General features: G+C 43.4%; 1 protein-coding gene across 1 annotated transcript in view; it reads left to right on the top strand.

The window, feature by feature from the left end:
- Positions 1-494: 494 nt before the first annotated feature.
- The window catches only part of LOC128690803 (CD109 antigen-like), a 223,204-nt gene continuing 201,185 nt past the window's right edge, over positions 495-22,513 (top strand). The window contains exon 1 of the mRNA XM_070088158.1: positions 495-669. The gene's annotated coding sequence lies outside the window, so the exon portion shown is untranslated. The remainder of the gene's footprint in view (positions 670-22,513) is intronic.

Raw genomic sequence — 22,513 nt, 5'->3', positions numbered from 1 at the left:
ATAAAATTTATTAGGTAAACAAAAACCTAACAGTCCTGCACAAGGATCTCAAATAAAGTTCCCTCCATGGCTGTGTTGCAGGAAGTGTAGTGTAGTGTCAGGGTCACTAACGTACCATTTATGACTTAAAGAAAGTGGACAGTGGCTGGTGGCAGCAGCCTGGCGCCAGTGTCTCAAATGTACCCACTTTGACTGTGTTTGCAGAAACTGAATTTTGGTGGATGGCAGCCGTGTGGTGCCGGGTTCACTGTATGACTAATTGCGATTGTGTTGCGGAAGTGGGGTTGTGGTGGGTAGAAGTAATTGAGAATGACTAAAATACCGACAATGTTGTGCTGCAGGAATTGGGTTGTGGATGTTGGCAGCACTGTGGTGCTGGGGTTAAAAATAATATACCCTTCATGATAGTGTTGCAGGAAGTAAGCTGTGGTAGGTGGCAGCAGTGTGGTGCATGGGTTAATACAATGCCTTCCTTGTTTGTGTTGCAGGAAGTGGGTTGTGATAGGTGGCAGCAACGTGGTGCCGGGATCGGTGTACAGGGTAGCTGTGGAGGCACTCAGCACCTCTGAACCCCTGACCATCAGAGCCGCCATCGTTCACGCCGGAGAGCAGGTTGCCTCAGGCAAGGTCCTCCTTCAGTCGGGAGAATTGTCGGAGATCCTCCTTAAGGTACGTTTGTTTATTCGTGTTTTGTGGGTGGTTGATATCGACAAGGTGGAGAGGTAAACCTGTTACTATGCTCTGCTTGGTTTATAGGGTTTAAATGTATGAACTACTGAATGCAACCCTGAAACCAATAATATTTATTTAAAATTCCTACTTTTGGGATACTCAGAGAGGCACACCTCAATGCGAATGCAGCCTTTATTATATTAGTAGAAGGATTATATTATATATATATATATATATATATATATATATATATATATATATATATATATATATATATATATATATATATATATAATATAGGGAGCTACCACCTCTAGAACTGGAATGGGAACCCTCATCCTCAGAGAAGACAATAAACGTACCTCAGGGAAAACTCAAACGTTGTCTTTATGTCTACAGCAGGACTCGAACCTGCCAACTCTGTATCAGAGTAACCAGTACTTTACCACGGAGATTTACCCAACTATGGGTGTCCAGCTGGAGCCAGACGATGTTTCCCCATACCCCCGGGCACCAAGCTCGTTTTGAAAGTTATTTCTTCGATTCCTTTGACATGCAGTGGACAACGAGGCCTGTTTGCGAATTGTTAAGCAGGGTAATATTTAATGAAGGGATTCAGGGAAACCGGTTATTTTATGTAGCCGGACTTGAGTCCTGGAAATGGGAAGTACAATGCCTGCACTTTAAGTTTTCAAGTAACAACGTATTGTAGGAAAAGTATTTTCACGGCCCAAGTAGTCTGAAAGAATAGAGGACACACGAGAGGTTTTAAAGTTAGGGAACAGTTTGTCCGAAATTACGATGCACGTACATCCAGTGTCACGTAATATGGCTGAGACTTTTATACCATTAACTGTTCCCGAACAGAAGGGTGCTTGGTCATTACCGGCAACAAAACATCTGCCAACTTTCCCTATTTTCTTGGAAGGACAATCTGGACGTTTATGTCCGATACCACCACACCGATGACATGTTGGTATAATAGCTGGTGGCTTTTTTTCTACTGTAGGCTTCTTAACCTTTGGTTCAGGTGAACCATTGCCCTTAGGAATCGATCCCTTTAGGTCTTTATAGGAATTGTGAGCTTCAGCATACAAGTCAGCGCCCTCAACTTCCTCAGCTTTAATCAGGGTACGTTCTCTAATGAATGTTCGTATCTGGTGGGGAAGAGCTGTCAGGAACTGGTCAGCAACCATGAAGTCTCTAAGGGATTCATAACTGATCAATTCCTGAACTCTCTATCCAAAAGTCGAACAAACGAGTGTTACCCGTAACTGCTAAAAGTTTTGGCCATGCTGTAAGGTGGCATATCTGAAATGTTTTCTATAAGAATTTGTGGTCTTTTGGTATGCTTTAAGGATTGCCTTCTTAAGTAGGTTATAATTACATATGATATCCTGCGACAAAGTTGCATAGGTATTCAAAGCTGTACCGGAAAATAACATACCTAACCTGGTAGCCCAGGTGTCAGATGGCCATTCACAGAGGGTAGCGGTATTTTCAAACCTAATAATGTATGAAGTTATGTCTTCACCCTCTGTGAAGGGTGGTAAATTAGTTGTTGCACAATGTGAACTAGCTATATGATGTTCAATTACTCCTTCCTCTAATTGTTGTTGTGTAAAGGATTTTTTATTTTCTAATTCAAGGCGTGCCTTCTCTACCTCACGATCTTTCTGTCTCTCTCGCAACTCTCACGGACTTAGCTCTCTCCTCACAATCAAGTCTATCACGCTCCTTTTTGCCTTCTCTCTCTTTCTGTCTTGAGTTTCTCTTTCAATTCTCTCTCTCCTTTTTCTCTCTCTGTCTCTCTTCTCTTTCAATTCTTTCCTGGATCTTAGCACTAATGAAAACTACTAAATTTTTTCCCCGTTATTCTTAACTTACTCCCAGTGTTCATCCAAAACTGGTATTCGTCTATACTTGCAAAAATAACTTAAACTACCAGGGGAAAATGAGACGGGTATCAAAGAAAACAGAGGGTTCAATTCCTGCTCCTCTCAAACTGTAAATAAATCGGAGGGTTCTATGCCGGCTCCGACCAAACAGTAAGTTGAATGGGGTCCTTTGACCATCCAATCTCTTCACCAACAAATCAAGTGTGTTCTACAACAGTTCCCTTGATATAATAGAGCTCAATGAAACAATTTGTCACTGGAAAATACCGGGTCCCTAGAGCCTATTCCTCCAAATCGCTCCAAGCTCCAAAACAAAAGATGACAGAATTAACTAAAATCTCCTGCCTTGACTCGACTTACAATAAATTGAGACAAACAATCACCAAATCTTTTAAATACCTGTACTGTAGTCCTACCATAATGATTACTCATGGCTGGTAGTAACCGTCTGTGGTATGCAGCGTTGAAGGTCCAATGGTAGATTCGAGATGGAGTTGAATCTTGATTCAGTCGAGTAATCCTGGCAAAGTCGCCACTTGTGAAGGCTTACTCACCCCTGTAAGATCTTTAGTAGGTCTTACCAAGGCTGGCTCCTCCTTAGGAAAATTAATGAATATAAAAAGAATAATAACATACAAATATGAACACTATTGTTATACGTGAGTGAGAAGGGATGGAAATATTTGAGTGGGACTTGCACATGAGCTAGTGGATTTATCAGAGCTTATTGTTAGGGTAGAACTAAAGTGGGTTAGGCAAATATTCTGTTAGTGGGTTGGATTTGTGAAGGGCCTGCCCAGTATGGGTCAACAGGTCTACTGCAGTGTTCCTCCTTACTTGGGTTCTTAAAATGTGTTATACCTCCTTGGGCAATGCACGAAATCACAGTTTCCCTTTCTTCATGAACCTTTAACAGTTCCTCAAAACATTCTTCCCATCTTCAGATACCTTTAATTCCAGATCCCCTCAGGGAAGGTTCCTTGATGTTGGTGAGGGGCTCTTGATTTAGGGAATTGGATCTGTGCTCCAGTTCCCTGAATTAAGCCTGAATGCCTTCCACATCCTCTCCCCAGACGCTGTATAATCCTCCAGGTTTAGCGCTTCCCCCTTGATTATTATAATAATAATTTAATTCCAGATTTAAAAACTCTCCTCTTACATTTTTAACTGTCAAATACATTCGTTCCCTAGGCTTTCTCAACTTATTAATTTCACTCCAAAACTATCTTATTCTCAGCAAAATTTACTGGCAACACCTCACCCACTCTCTCTCATTTGCTTTCTTTTTACATTCCCTTACTACTCTCTTAATCTCTTTCTTTCTCTCCATATACTTCTCCCTCCTCATATCACACTGTTTTGAAAAAAAAAAAAATCCTCTCATATGGCAACTTTTTCTCACCACAAAACTGCCTTGAAACATCCTTAATCGCCACATCAAACAGAATTAAACTACTAGTCCTCCTGCTACTACTGTTATTACTATTATTGCTGCTAATACTACTACTGCAACTATTACTGCTACTGGTACTACTGCTACTGCTACTATACTACTATTACTCTTACTTCGACTATTATTAACTACATGTATCCTTTGTGTCCTTGTATTGTTTGTAACAACTTTAACTCTGGAGAGCGAAACGTTGCTACAATAAAATGCCACATTAGCTGAGCATATGTCTTTATACCTAACAAGGGAATCTGGGATGTGCCTCTCTTACCACCAACGGTCAAGCGGATTCCCACCTTATTTCTGAACATCAAATAGAAAGGGACAAAAGCCAGGATTCTTGCTTCCTGTTAACTGCGTCGGCTATTTGTCTTCGATTTATGAGTTATGTCGCCTTCCAGCTGTGATTTATGAGTTATTTCGCCTTCCTGCTGTGATTTCAGCATGAGTGACTATTAAGATCGATTTACAGGTCACCAGAGGCCTACGCTGAGCAAAAATAACTTTTTGGAGTATTAACTGCAGGGGTAATTCAGCCAAAGATATTCATTTTTCGGTATGTCCGGCCAAATTCAGTCATCAAATAGACCGAAATCTAGTGTATTTCACTGGGGTGATTTGAGTACTATAAACTGACAGCACGAAGCGGCTATTTTAATCCAAAAACCAACCGGTTAATAGTTCAAAATTTGGTCCTTCAGCTAATTTTACACTAAACTCAATAATTTCCTTTTGCAAATCAGAGTCGCAAAAAAAAAAAAAAAAAAAAAAAAAGTAGTCATTCCAGCTACTAAAACACTCTTGCCTCTCCCTTATTAACGTAACTAGACTTTTGCTATGCTAACGTTGTTCTCTATTGTGAATACATCGTCACTCCACTAAAATAGACGTTTTTCCCCATTTCTCGTCTAGAAGACCATTCTAAAGCATTTTGGGCTGCCCCAGTAGTTGTTGACGAATTAGTTACACTAGGTACATTTCAGGGGAGGGTGAAGCCACTGTGACTCCCATTTTGGGTCACTTTCGCTGATAAAACCAACACTAGTATGTTCTAGACTAACCAATGGAACAAAGAAATTCCCAGATCAACAATCAGAACCAACCTAAAAACTGCTAAAATATGTTAAACTAATCACTATTTTCACTTATTTTAACCAATTTAACAGTCAATGACAATCCCAAAACCAACCCTGTAAGCTCTATAGTCAGTCAAGCAATTCTACCCATTCGTCTCTCGACCACTGGGGAGGCATTCTGAGCTTGCCATTGTTGTCCCCTGGTGGCGGTTGGTGTACCTTAGTACCCAATATGGCGGACGGACATGGACGCCATGTAAACACGGTCTGTGTGGAGCTGGTCTGCGGAACACTCAGCAGTTCTTCAATGCAGGTGCTTCTGCCTAGTATCATCCACGATGTGTATGACATACCAAATTAAGAGCTGTATGGTGTAGCAGTGAATGGAGTGACGAGGATATTCATCAAGTTCACGAGTGTTGGGTTTTACTCCAGCATAGTCGACACGTTTCAAGAGAAAAGAATGAACGTTAATTCTGCATTGGAGGTCTGCCTACATGACATATCAAGCTATGTAATGTGGGTAAAGGTGAGAAATGTCCCCTTTGAGGCCTTGGAATATGATGTGTCGGCATTCCGTAGATATGGCAAGATTCATTTGGCGGAGTTGGGAGTGTGGAAGGATGGGCCTTATATGGGGCTGCCAGAGGGATCCTTCACCCTGAAGATGACATTGAGACAACCTATACCGTCATACGTTTTGATGTAAGAGTTCAGAAATCAGGTTTATGTATACTATGCAGGACAATGCAGGACATGTAGGCTGTGCGGGTCTTACGACCATATGGCAGCCCAACGGCAGGGACGGAGGGGACAGGCGCTAACAACGGTGGAACAGCTGGACGCTTTGGTACCTGGGACAGGTGAAGTTGCAGGGCAGGCATCTGGAAGTTGGAGTGAAAAAGTCGAAAGAGCGGAGTCGGAGATGGGAGCGTGCGCCGCATTACCTGTGGGAACGGTGTCTGAGCGGACATCTACTGAAGTGATTGTTGACAGGAGTGACTTGCAAAAGGATGGACTGTTGGAAGAGGTCTTGAAAGACTTCCTGGGGGAGGTGGAAGACAGTCAAGATGGGGAGAAGGACGGGAGGGCATTGGTGGGGGCAGCAGCTGCACCAGAGTGTGAGGACACCTTGTGCAACGAGGGTAAGCAGCACACGGTGGTGGTTGAGGTGCACCAGGAGGACATGGACGCTGATGCACCATGTGGAGAAGGAGGCTCACGTAAACGAGCAGCTGGGACGTTGGATATGGAAGACGTCTTAACGCTCGGGCAGAGATCTGGAAAGAAAACTAGGAAGAACGTGCTATATCTCCCGGAGAATGGTGGCAACGGTTCTGTGGTGCTGAAAGAGTCAAAGGAAAAGGGGGGGATCGGGGGTCTGGATAGACCAGGTGCCAAACGTGGCTATAGTCAGCAGCCAAATCTTTCGAGCAACCTTCAAAGGCGGCGGGGGAAGCCACCTTTACTGTAATAATTCAAGGTTGTCACTATTAATGTTAACGGCCTGAGAGTTGAGGTTAAGAGGGTGTGGATGGAATGGTTTTTGAGGAGATTTGATGTGGATATTTGTTTCATACAGGAGCATAAATACAAGTTTGGATGTGAGTTGCGTTTGAAGGGATATAAGTTGTATGTGAGTGGATCGGTGAGGTTAAAAGGGGAGGTCGCTGTGGCAGTGAAGGAAACCAGTCCCTTGCGGGTGTTGGGGTGGGAGGAGGTGGGGTGGGATTGTGGTGCGGGTAGAGGGAGAGTGAGGTGAGACAAGGATTTGTTTTAAAGGAGCATACATTCCGGCGGACAGCAATGCAAAAAAAAAGTTAAGGTAACTTTCGTGAGGGATGTTTTGCTTTTTTATTTGAGGGGATTGCCTTTAGTCACTGTTATATGAGGAGATTGGAATTGTGTCATACGACAGGGTGATGTGGAACCGAGGGGGGCAGGGTGTGTGTTGGGGTTTTTACGCAATGTGTTGGGGATGTGGGAGTTTTAGATGTAGTTGGGAGAGGTGGTTGGAGGGTTGAGTACACGTTTGTACGAAGGGGTTATGCTGCACGACTGCATAGGCTCTATGCTACGGAGGCAACACGCATTCTGGGAGTTAGGATTTTCGATGTGGGGTTTCCTGACCATAGGGCAGTTATTGTGGATCTTGACTGGGAGGGTATGGTTAGGATACACACTGGTTATTGGATTTTAAATGCGAGAATCGTGAAGGGTTAGGGGATGTGTGATGCTTTTGGGGATTGGTGGCACTCTTTTTGGGGATCAAGGGAAGTGGGGTCGTGTGTCTTGGAATGGTGGGAGAAGCGAGCTAAGCCGGGTATTGCTGGATTCTTTAAAAATAGGGGACGGGAAGAGGCCAGGTGGAGGTATGGGTTACAGAATTATTTGGAATGTCAGCTGAACGAGTGTTATGAGGGAGGGGGGAGGCAGTATGGGACCGTGAGGCAACTTAGAGGTAGACTGGCGGAAATACATAATGACAGATTTGATGTGGTGCGTGTGAGGGCGGGATTGGAGGCTGTATTGTGGGGGAATAAACGTGTTTTAAGACGTTTTAGGGTCAGGTAGAAGGAGTCAACTATTTTGCAATTATAGGCGAGTGAGGATGTGGGTGGATATCATAATGGTCTGGTGCTTACTACTACAGAAGGCACGAGTAATTATGCTGATTTCTGGTTTCGAGAGAAATGGAGAAAGGGTGAGGAGGGCGATGCTTTTGAGGAAGTGTTGAGGGGGGAGTGGGTTAGGGCAGAAAGGGGAGGAGAGGATGGAGATGGGAGGAGAGATTAGCATGGAGGAAGTTGAGGAGGCAGTGTTCAACATGAGTACTGGCAAAGTGCTGGGCATAGATGGGATTTCATATGATTTTTATAGAGTTCACTGGGAGCATATTAAGACTTGTCTGGTGGGGGCTAGGAATTGTATGCTACGGGAGGGCAAGCTAGGTCAGACACAAAGCATGGGAGTGGTTGTATTGGTTCGCAAAAAGCAAGTGGGAAGTGTTTTAAGCGCGTATAGAGCTATTTCACTAATGTGTTCCGACTACAAGATTTTTGCAAAGATGTTAGGTAATAGGATGAAGAAGGTGATAGGTGAGGTTATACATAGGAGTCAGATGGGCATACTGGGAAGAAGTATTTGAGTTGGGCATGGGCGCATAAGGGACTTTTTGGAGAGTTGCGAGGGGGAAGGACTTTTGGGTCTTGATTGGGAGAATGCATGTGACTGTGTGAATATAAAAATTTCGAGGGCTTGTTTGTTGTGTCTGGGGTTTGGAATGGGAGTGGCACGGTGGGTCGATACGCTATACTCATCGGCCATGGTAGAGGTCCAAGTTAATGGCAGATTGGGAAAGCTGGTTAAAATGGAGAGGGAATTGAGGCAGAGGTGCTCTCTTTCTCAAATTCTGTTTGCGTGCTTGCAGCATCCGTTCTATGGGCTCGTTGAGGGGGTGGGGACGTTAAATGGGGAGAGGGAGGGATGCTTAGGTATTGTGGGGTATGTGGATGACACCACTATCCTGATAGAAGGGGTGGAGGGATTGCGTACGGTGTGGAGGGTGTTGGGGCTTTTTGGGGAGGCGTCTGGCATGCGAGTAAATAGGGTGAAATCGTGTTTACTGGAGGTAGGTTCTTGGGTTGGGGGGGACTTGGGGTTGGAGTTTGGGTGGGCAGTGGTGGATAGGCTAAATATTTGTGGAGTTTTATACATGGTGGATACGCAGGAGGCTAGACAGGTAAATTCAGAGCGGGTGGTAGAGAAAGCAGTGAGTAGGTTACGGGGTTTAAGGGTGGGAAATGTCACATTACAGCAGAGGGCGGTAATATTTAATTCGCTGGTTTATAGCAAGGTTTGGGGTATAGCGGAAGTGTATCCTTTGAGGACACAGGACTTACAAGAAATACAGAGACGGGCTTTACGTTATGTTTGGGGTTTTGGGAGGGCATGTGGTGATGTCGAATGTGCGCAGAGGGAGAGTGGGCCTTTTAGCTTTGGGGGCCGAGGGTGAAAGCCATATATGTAAAACAGAAATTCGTCAGGGCTGGAGGGGAAAGAGGGGTTAGAGTGGGGAAGGTGATGGGGGATGTGTGGAGATGGTGGGGAGGTAAAGAGTTAATTGAATGTGAAGATATGCTGAGGGTTTTGTTATTGGTTAAAGAGGTGGTGCGACTTAAAGTGGGACTTTTGGTATCATTGAATAGGAGGATGGAAATGCTGCAGGGCGTATCGGTCTATCCATTGTATGATTGGGGGACGATATGGGAAGACTTCCGAAGGCTCAGGTTAATGCCTAGGGTATGGGAGTTAGTATACAGTTTCATGATGGAGATCCTAGCTTCGAAATCAGTTTTGAGTTTAATGGGTTTGGTGTGGGAACCGTCCTGCAGCCACTGTGGTGAGCTGGAAACAGCATTTCATGCCGTTTATTTTTGTGAAGCATTGAGGGAGGTATGAATGTGGTTGGCGAGGGTTTTTTGTCTGCTGGGTGGGGGTAATGTAGCGACCCTGAGAGCTTTAACATTAGAGGTGAAAAGGGTATCAAGGGAGGTAAAACGGGCGATTATGTGGTAGTGGATTTTCTGTATATTTCATGGGTAATGAGAGATGCTGGGGGTAGGATTCTAATTAAGGCAATTGTGGCGCGTATATACAGGACTGCTGGTAGGAACAAACTTATTTATGGGGATCAGTGGGGAGCTTGTTTTCCAGAGAACTACCGTGAGCTTACGGTCAGTCGTCTCCTGCAATTGGCGCAGTAATAACCATGTAGGGGACTGGTTTCCTTTGGTAGTCGGTTTTTCAAGGGTTTTAGGGGGTGTTGGTATGTATGGGGATGGTTTTAGTGAATGAGAGGGTGGATGGTATGAAGTTAATGGGATTATGGTAGGATGATAACTTGTCTGATTCCAGTGTGTAAGGTTTTTTCTTCTGGTTATGAATGTATAATTTAAGGCCTTGTTAAAAAAATTAGGAAGTTAATAATGCTAAGTTACATGCTGCATGTAAGTCTAGAGATTGGTTGATTCCAATGTTATAGTGTGTATGTTAACATCAGCGAGACCGTGTTATTGGTGGTTTTTTGGTGGCCAATGTTTAGCCCTACTGTATATCATTTTTGTATAATTACGAATAAACATTGTTGTGTTGTTTCTGTGTACAAGGTTTATAGATATTTATTTCCATAGCTTGTTTTCAATCACTGTGTAATGATATAAAGTTTCGTTGCTGTTGCAGGAATGGAACAAGTAAAACTATGTGTTCAAGTGTGAATGGCTTTGGGTATGGAGGTGAATGTGTGTAAATGCAGTGTGTGGTGTGTGAAAGTAATGTTCTTAAAGATAAGAAAGCTCCCTGTGTTTGGCGTTATTATGAGGAAATCAAGATGAGATGTAAGGTAAAATGGTGCCTAGGGTTAATTTATCTTTATGGCTTAGTTCATTATATAACAGATGAACAATTTAGTGGTTATTAAAAAACCCTCATGTATAGTAAAATTTCTGTTTTTTTTTTTTAGGGAAATATAATAATGTAAATACTTTTTGGGGTGGTGAGACACTCCATTGTCAAAATAGTAATGTAACATCTGTTGAACGTTAGTAAAAGTTTGTATATATGCCAATCTGTTGGTGATACTAGTTATTTTACTTTGCAGTGAAGGGGGGATATTTAGGTAAAAAATTCTATGCCATGATCAATACTACCAATTTTATTGGTAATCGTCACAAGTGTATGGAAATATAAAATTAACGGTGTGTTATAGAATTAGTTATGACATTTGCAAGTTGGTATTCCTGTACAAACAAGGATTTGAATTTTTTTTTTTTTACTTAATGTGAAAAGATGTGTCATGATTTGTCTAATTTGTGGCCATTTACAATTTTTTTTTTTTTTTGGGGGGGGGGGGGTAATGTGATTATGTTTTTCAAAGTGTGTAGAGGTGGGGGGGGGGGTGTTTACGACATCTGTGTTGCAGCACAGGTTCTTAATTCTGCATATTGCAGGTATTGAGTGATTGTTACGAGCTGTGCAGCAGGTGTTAGTTTCATTAGTATTGGTGTAGTACTGTTGCGGTGATATTGTATATTGTGAGTTTTGTGAATGGACCGCTTGTGGCCATAATTTTTATGCTTTTATTCATCATTGTATTGTGATAAGTTTTAAATAAAATATAAAAAAAATTCTACCCCCCACACACAAATTTGTGTCCCCACTAATCAGGAAGCTACTAAACCGTCAAAGTAAACTTGGAGATCACTAGGATTCTTAGCTGTATAGTCCTTGTGGCTTAGCGCTTCTTTTTGATTATAATAATAATAAATAACTAGGATTCTTATTATTCCTGACTCAACTAAAATTATCAACAAAGTTGCTAACACTAGTAACTACTGAGAAGCCTCACTTCCAAAGGTAAAATTTAAATTTTTAAACTATAATTGTTCAATCAGAATAAGTAACATATATTTTTTTTACGACTTACTGATACGCATTACGTGTTTTTTTTTTATTCCTATATAAAACAAATTTTTATCGGTATTGTAAAAAAAAATTCGTGAAAACGTAAAAAATAAATGTCTAAATTTAAAGTTTGGTCATGTAAAACTTTCATATCATTATATTTATTCAAGAAAACCTATGTGCAAGAAATATTCAGTTATGTATAAAGTCATTATTCTTCTTATTAAAGATTAGCCGGTATTCTCCCGGCCCGGGCCTTTTCCAAGTGGTGGCCTGGCCTTGGCTCCCTCTTTAGGGAGTGTCTGAGACCTAAGTTTCCCAAGGGAGGAGGCACAAATACCTTATCTTTGGGACCAATTGTCCCCAGGCCTAGCCACAAGCTAGGCCTCTCTGGTCTGCCATCCCCGCCCCAAGGGCGCTAATGGGAATGACAGTCTTGTGAGCTACAAGCTCCGGCACCTACCCTACCCTAGAAGGGTTAGGCATGGTGTCGATGTATAAAGTCAGTTAGTAATTGATCTGATATGTCATTATTCATCGTGATAATTGACAAGTGAAATAATTTATATAAATTAAACAGAACAGATTGATCAGTATGTTCTTAAGTACAGAACGAATTTAATTTTTTTACATAATAATAATAATAATAATAATAATAATAATAATAATAATAATAATAATAATAATAATAATAATAATATCTATATTTACTAAAAGTACATGTACAAGGTATATAGGCCTAGCGGACATCAGTGACATACTACTATATAGAAAGCCGCTTGTTATGCTGAGCATAATTAGGTCAGTTTTGTCCCAGGATGCGACCCACACCAGTCGACTAACTCCCACATACCCATTTTACTCATAGGTGAACATAGACAACCGGTGTAAAGAAACTCGCCCAATGTTTCTACCCTCGCTGGGAATCGAACAGACCCTCGCCGTGTGAAGGGAGAGCTTTAGCCAACACGTCACCAGGCAACGTTACATTATTACAGTCCAAGATAAAATTAAATAACATTGAACAATATGAGTGAAAAGAGGGCTGTCCTGCCTTCAATACCAGGGCTCAAATCCATCCCCAGTTAACCTATGTGTGTGTACTCACCTAATTGTGGTTGCAGGGGTCGAGACTCAGCTCGTGGCCCCACCTCTTCACTGACCGTTACTGGGTATTCCCTCTCCCTGCTCCATGAGTTTTATCATACCTCGTCTTAAAACTATGTATGGTTCCTGCCTCCACTATATCACTTGCCAGACTATTCCACTTCCTAACAACTCTGTAGCTGAAGAAATACTTCCTAACATCTTTTTGGCTCATCTGAGTCTTCAACTTCCAATTGTGACTCCTTGTTTCTGTGTCCCATCTCTGGAACATCCTGTCTCTGTCCACCTTACCTATTCCAAGCTGTATTTTGTTTGTATGTCGTTATCATGTCTCCCCTGACCCTCCTGTCCTCCAGTGTCGTCAGACCGATTTCCTTAACCTTTCTTCGTGGAACGTTCCCCTTAGCTCTGGAACCAGCATTGTTGCAAACCTTTGCACTTTCTCTAACTTCTTGACGTGCTTGACCAGGTGTGGCTTCCAAACAGGTGCTGCGTACTCCAGTATGGAGTACGCAGTATATAGTCTTGAATGCTTCCTTACTGAGGAATGGGAATACTATACTCATGTTTGCCAGGCGCCCATATGCTGCAGCAGTTATTTGGTTAATGTGGGCTTCCAGCGACGTGCTCGGTGTTATACTCACCCCAAGATCTTTCTCCTTGAGGAAGGTTTGCAGTCTTTCGCCGCCTAGCCTACACTCTGCCTGAGGTCTTCTTTGCCCTTCTCCGATCTTCATGATTTTGCATTTGGCGGGGTTAAATTCTAGGAGCCAGTTGCTGGACCACGCGTCCAGCCTGTCTAGTTCTCTTTGTAGACGTGTGTGTACTCACCTATTTGTGGTTGCAGGGGTCGAGTCACAGCTCCTGGCCCCGCCTCTTCGCTGATTGCTACTAGGTCCTCTCTCTCCCTGCCCCATGAGCTCTATTATACCTCGCCTTAAAACTATGTATGGTTCCTGCCTCCACCACATCACTTTCTAGGCTATTCCATGGCCTGACTACTCTATGACTGAAGAAATACTTCCTAACATCTCTTTGATTCATCTGAGTCTTCAACTACCAATTGTGACCTCTTGTGTCTGTGTCCCATCTCTGGAACATCCCGTCTTTGTCCACCTCGTCTATTCCGCGCAGTATTTTATATGTCGTTATCATGTCTCCCCTGACCCTCCTGGCCTCCAGTGTCGTCAGGCCGATTTCCCTCAACCTTTCTTCATAGGACAATCCCCGTAGCTCTGGGACTAGTCTTGTTGCAAACCTTTGCACTTTCTCTAATTTCTTGACGTGCTTGACTAGGTGTGGATTCCAAACTGGTGCTGCATACTCCAGTATGGGCCTGACGTAGATGGTATACAGAGTCTTAAACGAATCCTTACTGAGGTATCGGAACGCTATCCGTAGGTTTGCCAGGTGCCCGTATGCTGCAGCAGTTATCTGATTAATGTGCGCCTCAGGAGATATGCTCGGTGTTATACTCACCCCCAGATCTTTTTCCTTGAGTGAGGTTTGCAGTCTTTGGCCATCTAAACTATATTGCGTCTGCGGTCTTCTTTGCCCTTCCCCAATCTTCATGACTTTGCATTTGGCAGGGTTAAATTTAAGGAGCCAGTTGCTGGACCAGGCTTGTAGTCCGTCCAGGTCTCTTTGTAGTCCTGCCTGATCCTCGTCCGATTTGATTCTTCTCATTAACTTCACATCATCTGCAAACAAGGACACTTCTGAGTCTATCCTTTCCGTTATGTCGTTCACGTATACCAAGAACAGCACAGGTCCTAGGACTGACCCCTGTGGAACCCCGCTTGTCACAGGCGCCCACTCTGACACCTCGTCGCGTACCATGACTCGTTGTTGCCTCCCTGTCAGATATTCTCTGATCCATTGCAGTGCCTTTCCTGTTATGTGTGCCTGGTCCTCTAGCTTTTGCAGTAACCTCTTGTGAGGAACTGTGTCGAAGGCCTTCTTGCAGTCCAAAAATACGCAGTCGATCCACCCCTCTCTCTCTTGTCTTACTTCTGTCACCTAGTCATAAAACTCTAGTAGGTTTGTGACACAGGATTTTCCTTCCCTGAAACCGTGCTGGTTGTCAATTATACACTTGTTTCTTTCCAGTGCCCCACCACTCTCCTCCTGATGATCTTCTCCATGACTTTGCATACTATACACGTTAGTGATACAGGTCTGTAGTTTAGTGCCTCATGTCTGTCTCCCTTTTTAAAAATTGGGACTACATTTGCCATTTTCCATACCTCAGGGAGTTGCCCAGTTTCAAATGATGTGCTGAAGATCTTTGTTAATGGCTCACACAATATCTCTGCTCCCTCTTTAAGGACCCATGGAGAGATGTTGTCTGGTCCCACCGCCTTTGAGGTGTCAAGTTCGCATAGCAGCTTCTTCACCTCCTCCTTGGTTATATGTACCTCATCCAGCACTTGCTGGTGTGCCCCCCTGTTCTGATTTCTTGGAGTCCTACTGGTTTCCACTGTAAATACCTCTTTAAATCTTGTGTTGAGCTCCTGACACACCTCTCGGTCGTTTCTTGTGAATTCCCCATCACCCTTCCTCAGTCTGATTACCTGGTCCTTGACTGTTGTTTTCCTCCTGATGTGGCTGTACAACAGCTTCGGGTCAGTCTTTACTTTTGATGCTATGTCATTTTCATATTGTCTCTGAGCCTCCCTTCTTATCTGTGCATATTCGTTTCTGGCTCTTCGGCTGATTTCTTTATTTTCCTGAGTTCTCTGTCTTCTGTACCTTTTCCATTCTCTAGTACACCTAGTTTTTGCCTCCCTACACCTTTGGGTGAACCAAGGACTCGTTCTGTTCTTCCCATTATTTCTGTTTCCCTTGGGAACAAACCTCTCCTCTGCCTCCTTGCATTTTGTTGCTACATAGTCCATCATTTCTTGTACTGGTTTTCCTGTCAGTTCCCTCTCCCACTGAATGTCTTGAAGGAAGTTCCTCATGCCTGAGTAGTTCCCCCTTTTGTAGTTTGGTTTTTCCCAGCCTATTCCTGCTACTCTCTCCACTTGGAGCTATGTAGTCGAAGCACAGAACCACATGATCACTAGCTCCCAGGGGCCTTTCATACATGATACCCTCGATGTCCAAACTACTCATGGTGAATACAAGGTCCAACCTTGCTGGTTCATCCTCTCCTCTCTCTCTGGTATTGTCTCTAACATGTTGATGCATGAGGTTCTCCAGTACCACATCCATCATCTTGGCTCTCCATGTTTCGGGACCCCCATGGGGCTCCAGGTTTTCCCAGTCAATCTCCTTGTGATTGAAATCACCCATAACTAGTAACTTTGCTCCCCCCATGTGTGCTCTCCTGGCCACCTCGGCTAGTGTGTCGATCATAAGAACATAAGAACGATGGAACACTGCAGAAGGCCTACTGGCCCATGCGAGGCAGGTCCAAGTCTCCTACCGGCTTAAGCCAATGCACCCAACCTAGTCAGGTCAGGTCACATTGACTTAAGGGAGGAACACGGCAACCGACCTGGTAGCACAAGCTATCAGGTCTAACTCACACCCACCCACATCTACTCATGTATTTATCCAACCTATTTTTAAAGCTACACAACGTTCTGGCCTCTATAACGGTACTTGGGAGTTTGTTCCACTCATCCACAACTCTATTACCAAACCAGTACTTTCCTATATCCTTCCTGAATCTGAATTTTTCCAACTTAAAACCATTGCTGCGAGTCCTGTCTAGGCTAGATATTTTCAGCACACTATTTACATCCCCTTTATTTATTCCTGTCTTCCATTTATACACCTCAATCATATCCCCCCTAATTCTACGTCTTTCTAGAGAGTGCAGTTTCAGGGCCCTTAGTCTATCCTCATAGGGAAGGTTTCTGATACATGGGATCAACTTTGTCATCCTCCTTTGTACATTTTCCAGAGAATTTATATCCATTCTGTAATACGGTGACCAAAACTGTGCAGCATAATCTAAATGAGGCCTAACCAAGGATGTATAGAGTTGAAGAACAACCTGAGGACTCCTATTATTTATGCTTCTTGATATGAAGCCAAGGATTCTATTAGCTTTATTGCGAACACTTATGCACTGTTGTCTTGGTTTCAGATTACTGCTAACCAGAACTCCTAAATCTTTTTCGCAATCCGTAATATTAAGATCTACATTATTTAGTTTATATGTGGCATGGTTATTGTCCTGTCCAACATTTAGAACTTTGCATTTGTCTATATTAAACTGCATCTGCCACTTCTCCGACCACTGCATCAGTCTATTCAAATCTTCCTGGAGTGCTCGAATGTCCTCGTCAGAATGAATTCGACGGCCTATTTTGGTGTCATCGGCAAACTTGTCGATGTCGCTCTTTATGCCCTCATCTATGTCGTTTATGTAGATTGTGAACAGCAGGGGGCCCAACACTGACCCCTGTGGAACACCACTCGTGACGCTTCCCCACTCTGATTTCTCCCCATTTATGCAAACTCTCTGCTGCCTATTTGTCAACCATGCCTCTATCCAGGAAAAAATCTCTCCTATTCCATGTGCTTTAATTTTCCTCAATAGTCTCTGATGTGGGACCCTGTCAAAAGCCTTACTGAAGTCCATATACACAATATCATATTCATTACCATGATCTACCTCCTCAAATACCTTAGTGAAAAAAGTTAATAAATTCGTAAGGCAGGAACGCCCCTTTGTAAAACCATGCTGAGATTCGTTGATTAATTTATGCTTTTCAAGGTGGCTACGAACTGCCTCGGCAATTATTGATTCCATAAATTTTCCCACTATGGAGGTTAGGCTTATTGGTCTATAGTTCGAAGCTAAGGACCTGTCACCTGTTTTGAAAATAGGTATCACATTTGCCATTTTCCACTTATCTGGCACCATGCCAGTTTGTAGTGATATGTTGAAAAGATTAGCCAAAGGTGTGCTAAGCTCCTCTTTACATTCCTTTAGAACCCTTGCATACAGTTCATCAGGGCCTGGGGATTTGTTAGGTTTTAATTTATCTATTTGCCTAAGGACCAAGTCACTTGTGACCCTAATAGTGCACAGTTTATTATCGTCCTGTTCTATATAATTTATCATTACTGGAATATCGCTGGTATCCTCCTGTGTAAAAACTGAGAGGAAGTATGTGTTAAAAATTCTACACATTTCCTTATCACTGTCAGTGAGCTGACCCGAGGAACTTTTGAGTGGGCCTATCTTGTCCCTGATCTTACTTCTGTATACCTGAAAGAATCCTTTTGGGTTAGTCTTCGATTCTCTTGCAACTTTAACCTCATAATCTCTTTTTGCTTTTCTAATTCCCTTTTTTATTTCTCTCTTTAACTGAATATATCGATTTCTCAATTGCCCCTCTCCTCTTTTGATTTGCCTATATATGCCTCTCTTTTGACCAATCAGATATTTTAATCTATTGTTCATCCATTTAGGATCATTTTTGTTTGATCTGATTTCCCTATTTGGAACATAATTTGACTGAGCAGCTAGAACTATGCCCTGGAAAGCATCATATCGGCAACCATCACCACCTACCTGACCCTTAGTCAGGTCATTCCAATTCAGCCCACCTAAGTAATTTTTCAGTCCTATGAAATCAGCCAAGCGAAAGTCAGGGACGGAGACTTGATTGCCATTATTAGGGGAATTCCATGATATATTAAAACTGAGTGATTTGTGATCACTTTCCCCAAGCTCATCATTAACCTCAAGATTATTAATTAGTGTTTCCCTACTGGCAAGAACCAAGTCAAGGAGGTTATTTCCCCTAGTTGGCTCTGTCACAAACTGTTTTAAAAAACAATCCTGGATCGTATCAAGAAAGTCACCTGACTCTAAATTTCCTTTCAAATTGCTCCAGTCAATCTGTCTATAGTTGAAATCTCCCATTAGCACAACATTTTCGTATGTAGATGCCTTACGAATTTCGTCCCATAGAAGTTTACTGCACTCCCTATCAAGATTTGGGGCCCTGTAAATCACACCCAAAATTAGTTTTTCTCGGCCCTCGAGAAGCTGTAACCAAACAGATTCAGTGGCTGACGCTTCTAATTTAATATCTTGTCTAACACAACAATTTAAATTGTCTCTGATATACATCGCTACTCCACCACCTTTCCTGTTGACCCTGTCAGTGTGGAATAATTTATAGCCTTGTATGTGACATTCAGAGGGCATCTCTCTATCTTTCAGATTGAGCCAGGTCTCTGTTATAGCAATAATATCTATGTTTCCTGCACTTGCAATTAATCTTAGCTCATCTATCTTATTACTTACACTCCTGCTATTAGTATAGTAAACCTTAAGGGAGCTAGTCCCTTGCTGCCCTCTGCTGTCCCCCTTTGTTTGCTGACCTGATCTATTGTCTTTATTGATAACTTCATGCTGAATGCCTTTTATACATTTACTGTTTCCAACCCAAGTGTTGCAACCTGCTTGTTTCCCACACACACCCATACCTCTATCTTCCATCAGTTTAAAATCATAGGCATTTCACCAATGGCCTTCTCAATCGAGTCTGCAAGTGCTACCACCCCAGCCCCAGAGAGATGTACCCCATCCCTTGCATACATATCATGTTTGCCATAAAAGTTGTTCCAGTTGTCAATGAATGGGATTGCAAGTTCCTTGCAGTATCTGTCTAGCCAGCAATTTACACCAATTGCCCTAGACAACCATTCATTTCCGACTCCCCTTCTAGGCAAGATGCTACATATGATTGGGATCCCTCCCTTAGACTTAATGAAATCTATAGCTGACCTGTACTTATCTAGCAGCTCTTCTCTCCTACCCTTCCCAATATCATTTCCACCAGCACTGAGACAGATAATGGGCTTGTTCCCATTACCTGACATGATATTATCCAGCCTGTTGACAATGTCCCCAACACCAGCTCCAGGGAAGCACACTCTATCTCTCATCTTCTTATTCCTATTACAAAAAGCACGGTCAATGTATCTTACCTGAGAGTCTCCAACCACAAGAATGCGCTTACCTCCATTAGCAGGGGCAGTAGTACCCTTACCTTCACTGGCCACTGAAGTACATTCATCCTGAAGAACAGAGAAGCGATTTCCTACCTTCAGATCTTCACTCTTAACTTTCCTTACTCTGATGCGCCTTCCATTACTGTGAACCACTCGCCACTTGTAGCAGGTGCTGGACTGCACCTCACTGCTGGTAGCCGTTGCTACCTCCCCAACTACAGCCTCCTCACAGTGAGAGACAGACTGCACCTCACTGCTAGAAGCCTCATTCCCCACAACTCCAGCCACCTCACACTCTCTCCCAGACCCATTGAGGTGGACCTTCAACCTCCTAATCTCCTCCTAGAGAAGCAAGACCTCCTCCTTCAACTCTCCAACCTCAATTTTTAAAACACTGCAGAAGCAAGCCATGCTTTGTAACCGTCCACACTAATCCCCAAAGCAGCTCAGGGTCTGTGACCTCACGTGACGACTGACCACTGAGTACTGCTCAGTTGCTCTCATCGTATTCTTCTCTTGGCCTCCTGCAGTTCTGTGGTGGGTTGTACATTACTGCAATTATCACCTTATGTCCCTCAGACCGGATTGTTCCTACTAAGTAGTCCCTTTCGCCCATGCCATCCATTCCTTCCATTTTCTCAAAACCCCACTGGTTTTTAATGAGCAGTGCAACTCCTCCTCCCCCTCTCCTCCCTCTGTCTTTCCTGAGGATTTGATATCCGGATGGAAAGATTGAATCTGTTATTATTCTGGTGAGTTTTGTTTCTGTGAGTGCTATTATGTCTGGGGATGTCTCTTTGATTATTTCGTGCCACTCCTCATACTTGTTTGTTATTCCATCTGCATTTGTATACCACACCTTCAACTTTTCTAAGAATGTGGTCTGGGAAGTATATTGGGGTTGGGGAAGTGGGAGACCTGGTAAGGAACTATGGGTTGTTGCTGTAAGGGTGAAGTTTGTAATGTAGTGGGTGGGGGCATTGGATGTGGCATGGGCGTTTTGATTTAGAGTGTTTGGTTGCACTGGGGTTGACCTGGTTGGGAGGCTTCTATAGGAAGTTGTGAGGGAGGCTGTGTTTGATCTTCTTCCTGGGTCTGGGATCTCCTGTCTGTCTTCTCCATCCCCTCTCTTTCCTCCTTTCGCCTTTGTACCATCTCTCTCAGTTTCTTCCTTTCTTGTGTTCTGTCGCGGTCGAGATACACCTTCCTGTATGCCGTCATGTCCCTTAATCGTGCTTTCTCCTGCAGGATCCTGGTCCGAGTCGCTTCTGCCTTGAAGGTCACTCTCACTGGCTGGGTTCTTTTTTTTACAAACCCCCCTATTCTCCGAAAATTTTCCAGCTGGGTCATATCGTCTTCTCCTATTGCTTTCATGATGCTTTCAATTGCTTTTTTTTCCCCTTGTTTTCTTGTTTCATATGTTTCCCCTTCGACTTCCTGGAGCCCATACACAAAGACTGACCTCACCCTTTCATTCTCCCACTGCATATCCCTGTGTATCCCCTCATTTAATTTGGTTTCCTCCACTGCAGCTTTCCTTTCATCAGTTTCACTGGCTAATGTACTTGGGCTCAGTGGCCTGTCATTTTCCCTTCTCGGCTTTCCTTGGGCTGTTGTTGTTGTCTGTTAGGGCCTCCACATAAAGCTTAGCTCTTTCATTTGCTACAGTCTCCTCTGATAGAGCATCTCCATGCAGTTGTGCCCCTTCTTTCCCTACAGTCCCCTTATTTGTGGCTGAGGTAGCAGTCTCTGTTGTCAATCCCAAAATGTTCTTTAATTCTTTAGGCTGTTTCAGATTTTTCAATTCCTCTTCTAAACTCTGTATCCTAGCTTCTGCTGCTTTGACATGCACCTCCCACTTCCTGCTCTCCATATCTATCCTCTTCCATTCTCATGCTAAGTTCTTCTAGTTTCTTTTCCCATTCATGATCCCTTTTTATGAGCTCTGCTGCCCAATCTTCCTTTGCATTTTCCTCCTCCTGTCTCTTGGTTTTTCTTGTTGCTCTCTGGTGTGTGTGTGTGTGTGTGTGTGTACTCACCTAGTTACTTACCTAGTTGAGGTTGCGGGGGTCGAGTCCGAGCTCCTGGCCCTGCCTCTTCACTGATCGCTACTAGGTCACTCTCCTTGAGCCGTGAGCTTTATCATACCTCTGCTTAAAGCTATGTATGGATCCTGCCTCCACTACATCGCTTCCCAAACTATTCCACTTACTGACTACTCTGTGGCTGAAGAAATACTTCCTAACATCCCTGTGATTCATCTGTGTCTTCAGCTTCCAACTGTGTCCTCTTGTTACTGTGTCCAATCTCTGTAACATCCTGTCTTTGTCCACCTTGTCAATTCCTCTCAGTATTTTGTATGTCGTTATCATGTCCCCCCTATCTCTCCTGTCCTCCAGTGTCGTCAGGTTGATTTCCCTTAACCTCTCCTCGTAGGACATACCTCTTAGCTCTGGGACTAGTCTTGTTGCAAACCTTTGCACTTTCTCTAGTTTCTTTACGTGCTTGGCTAGGTGTGGGTTCCAAACTGGTGCCGCATACTCCAATATGGGCCTAACGTATACGGTGTACAGGGTCCTGAACGATTCCTTATTAAGATGTCGGAATGCTGTTCTGAGGTTTGCTAGGCGCCCATATGCTGCAGCGGTTATTTGGTTGATGTGCACTTCAGGAGATGTGCCTGGTGTTATACTCACCCCAAGATCTTTTTCCTTGAGTGAGGTTTGTAGTCTCTGACCCCCTAGACTGTACTCCGTCTGCGGCCTTCTTTGCCCTTCCCCAATCTTCATGACTTTGCACTTGGTGGGATTGAACTCCAGGAGCCAATTGCTGGACCAGGTCTGCAGCCTGTCCAGATCCCT

Source organism: Cherax quadricarinatus, chromosome 24 (assembly GCF_038502225.1).
Source record: "Cherax quadricarinatus isolate ZL_2023a chromosome 24, ASM3850222v1, whole genome shotgun sequence".
NCBI lineage: Eukaryota > Metazoa > Arthropoda > Malacostraca > Decapoda > Parastacidae > Cherax > Cherax quadricarinatus.
Note: the sequence above shows the minus strand (reverse complement) of the source record. Positions and strands in the feature narration are given on the sequence as shown.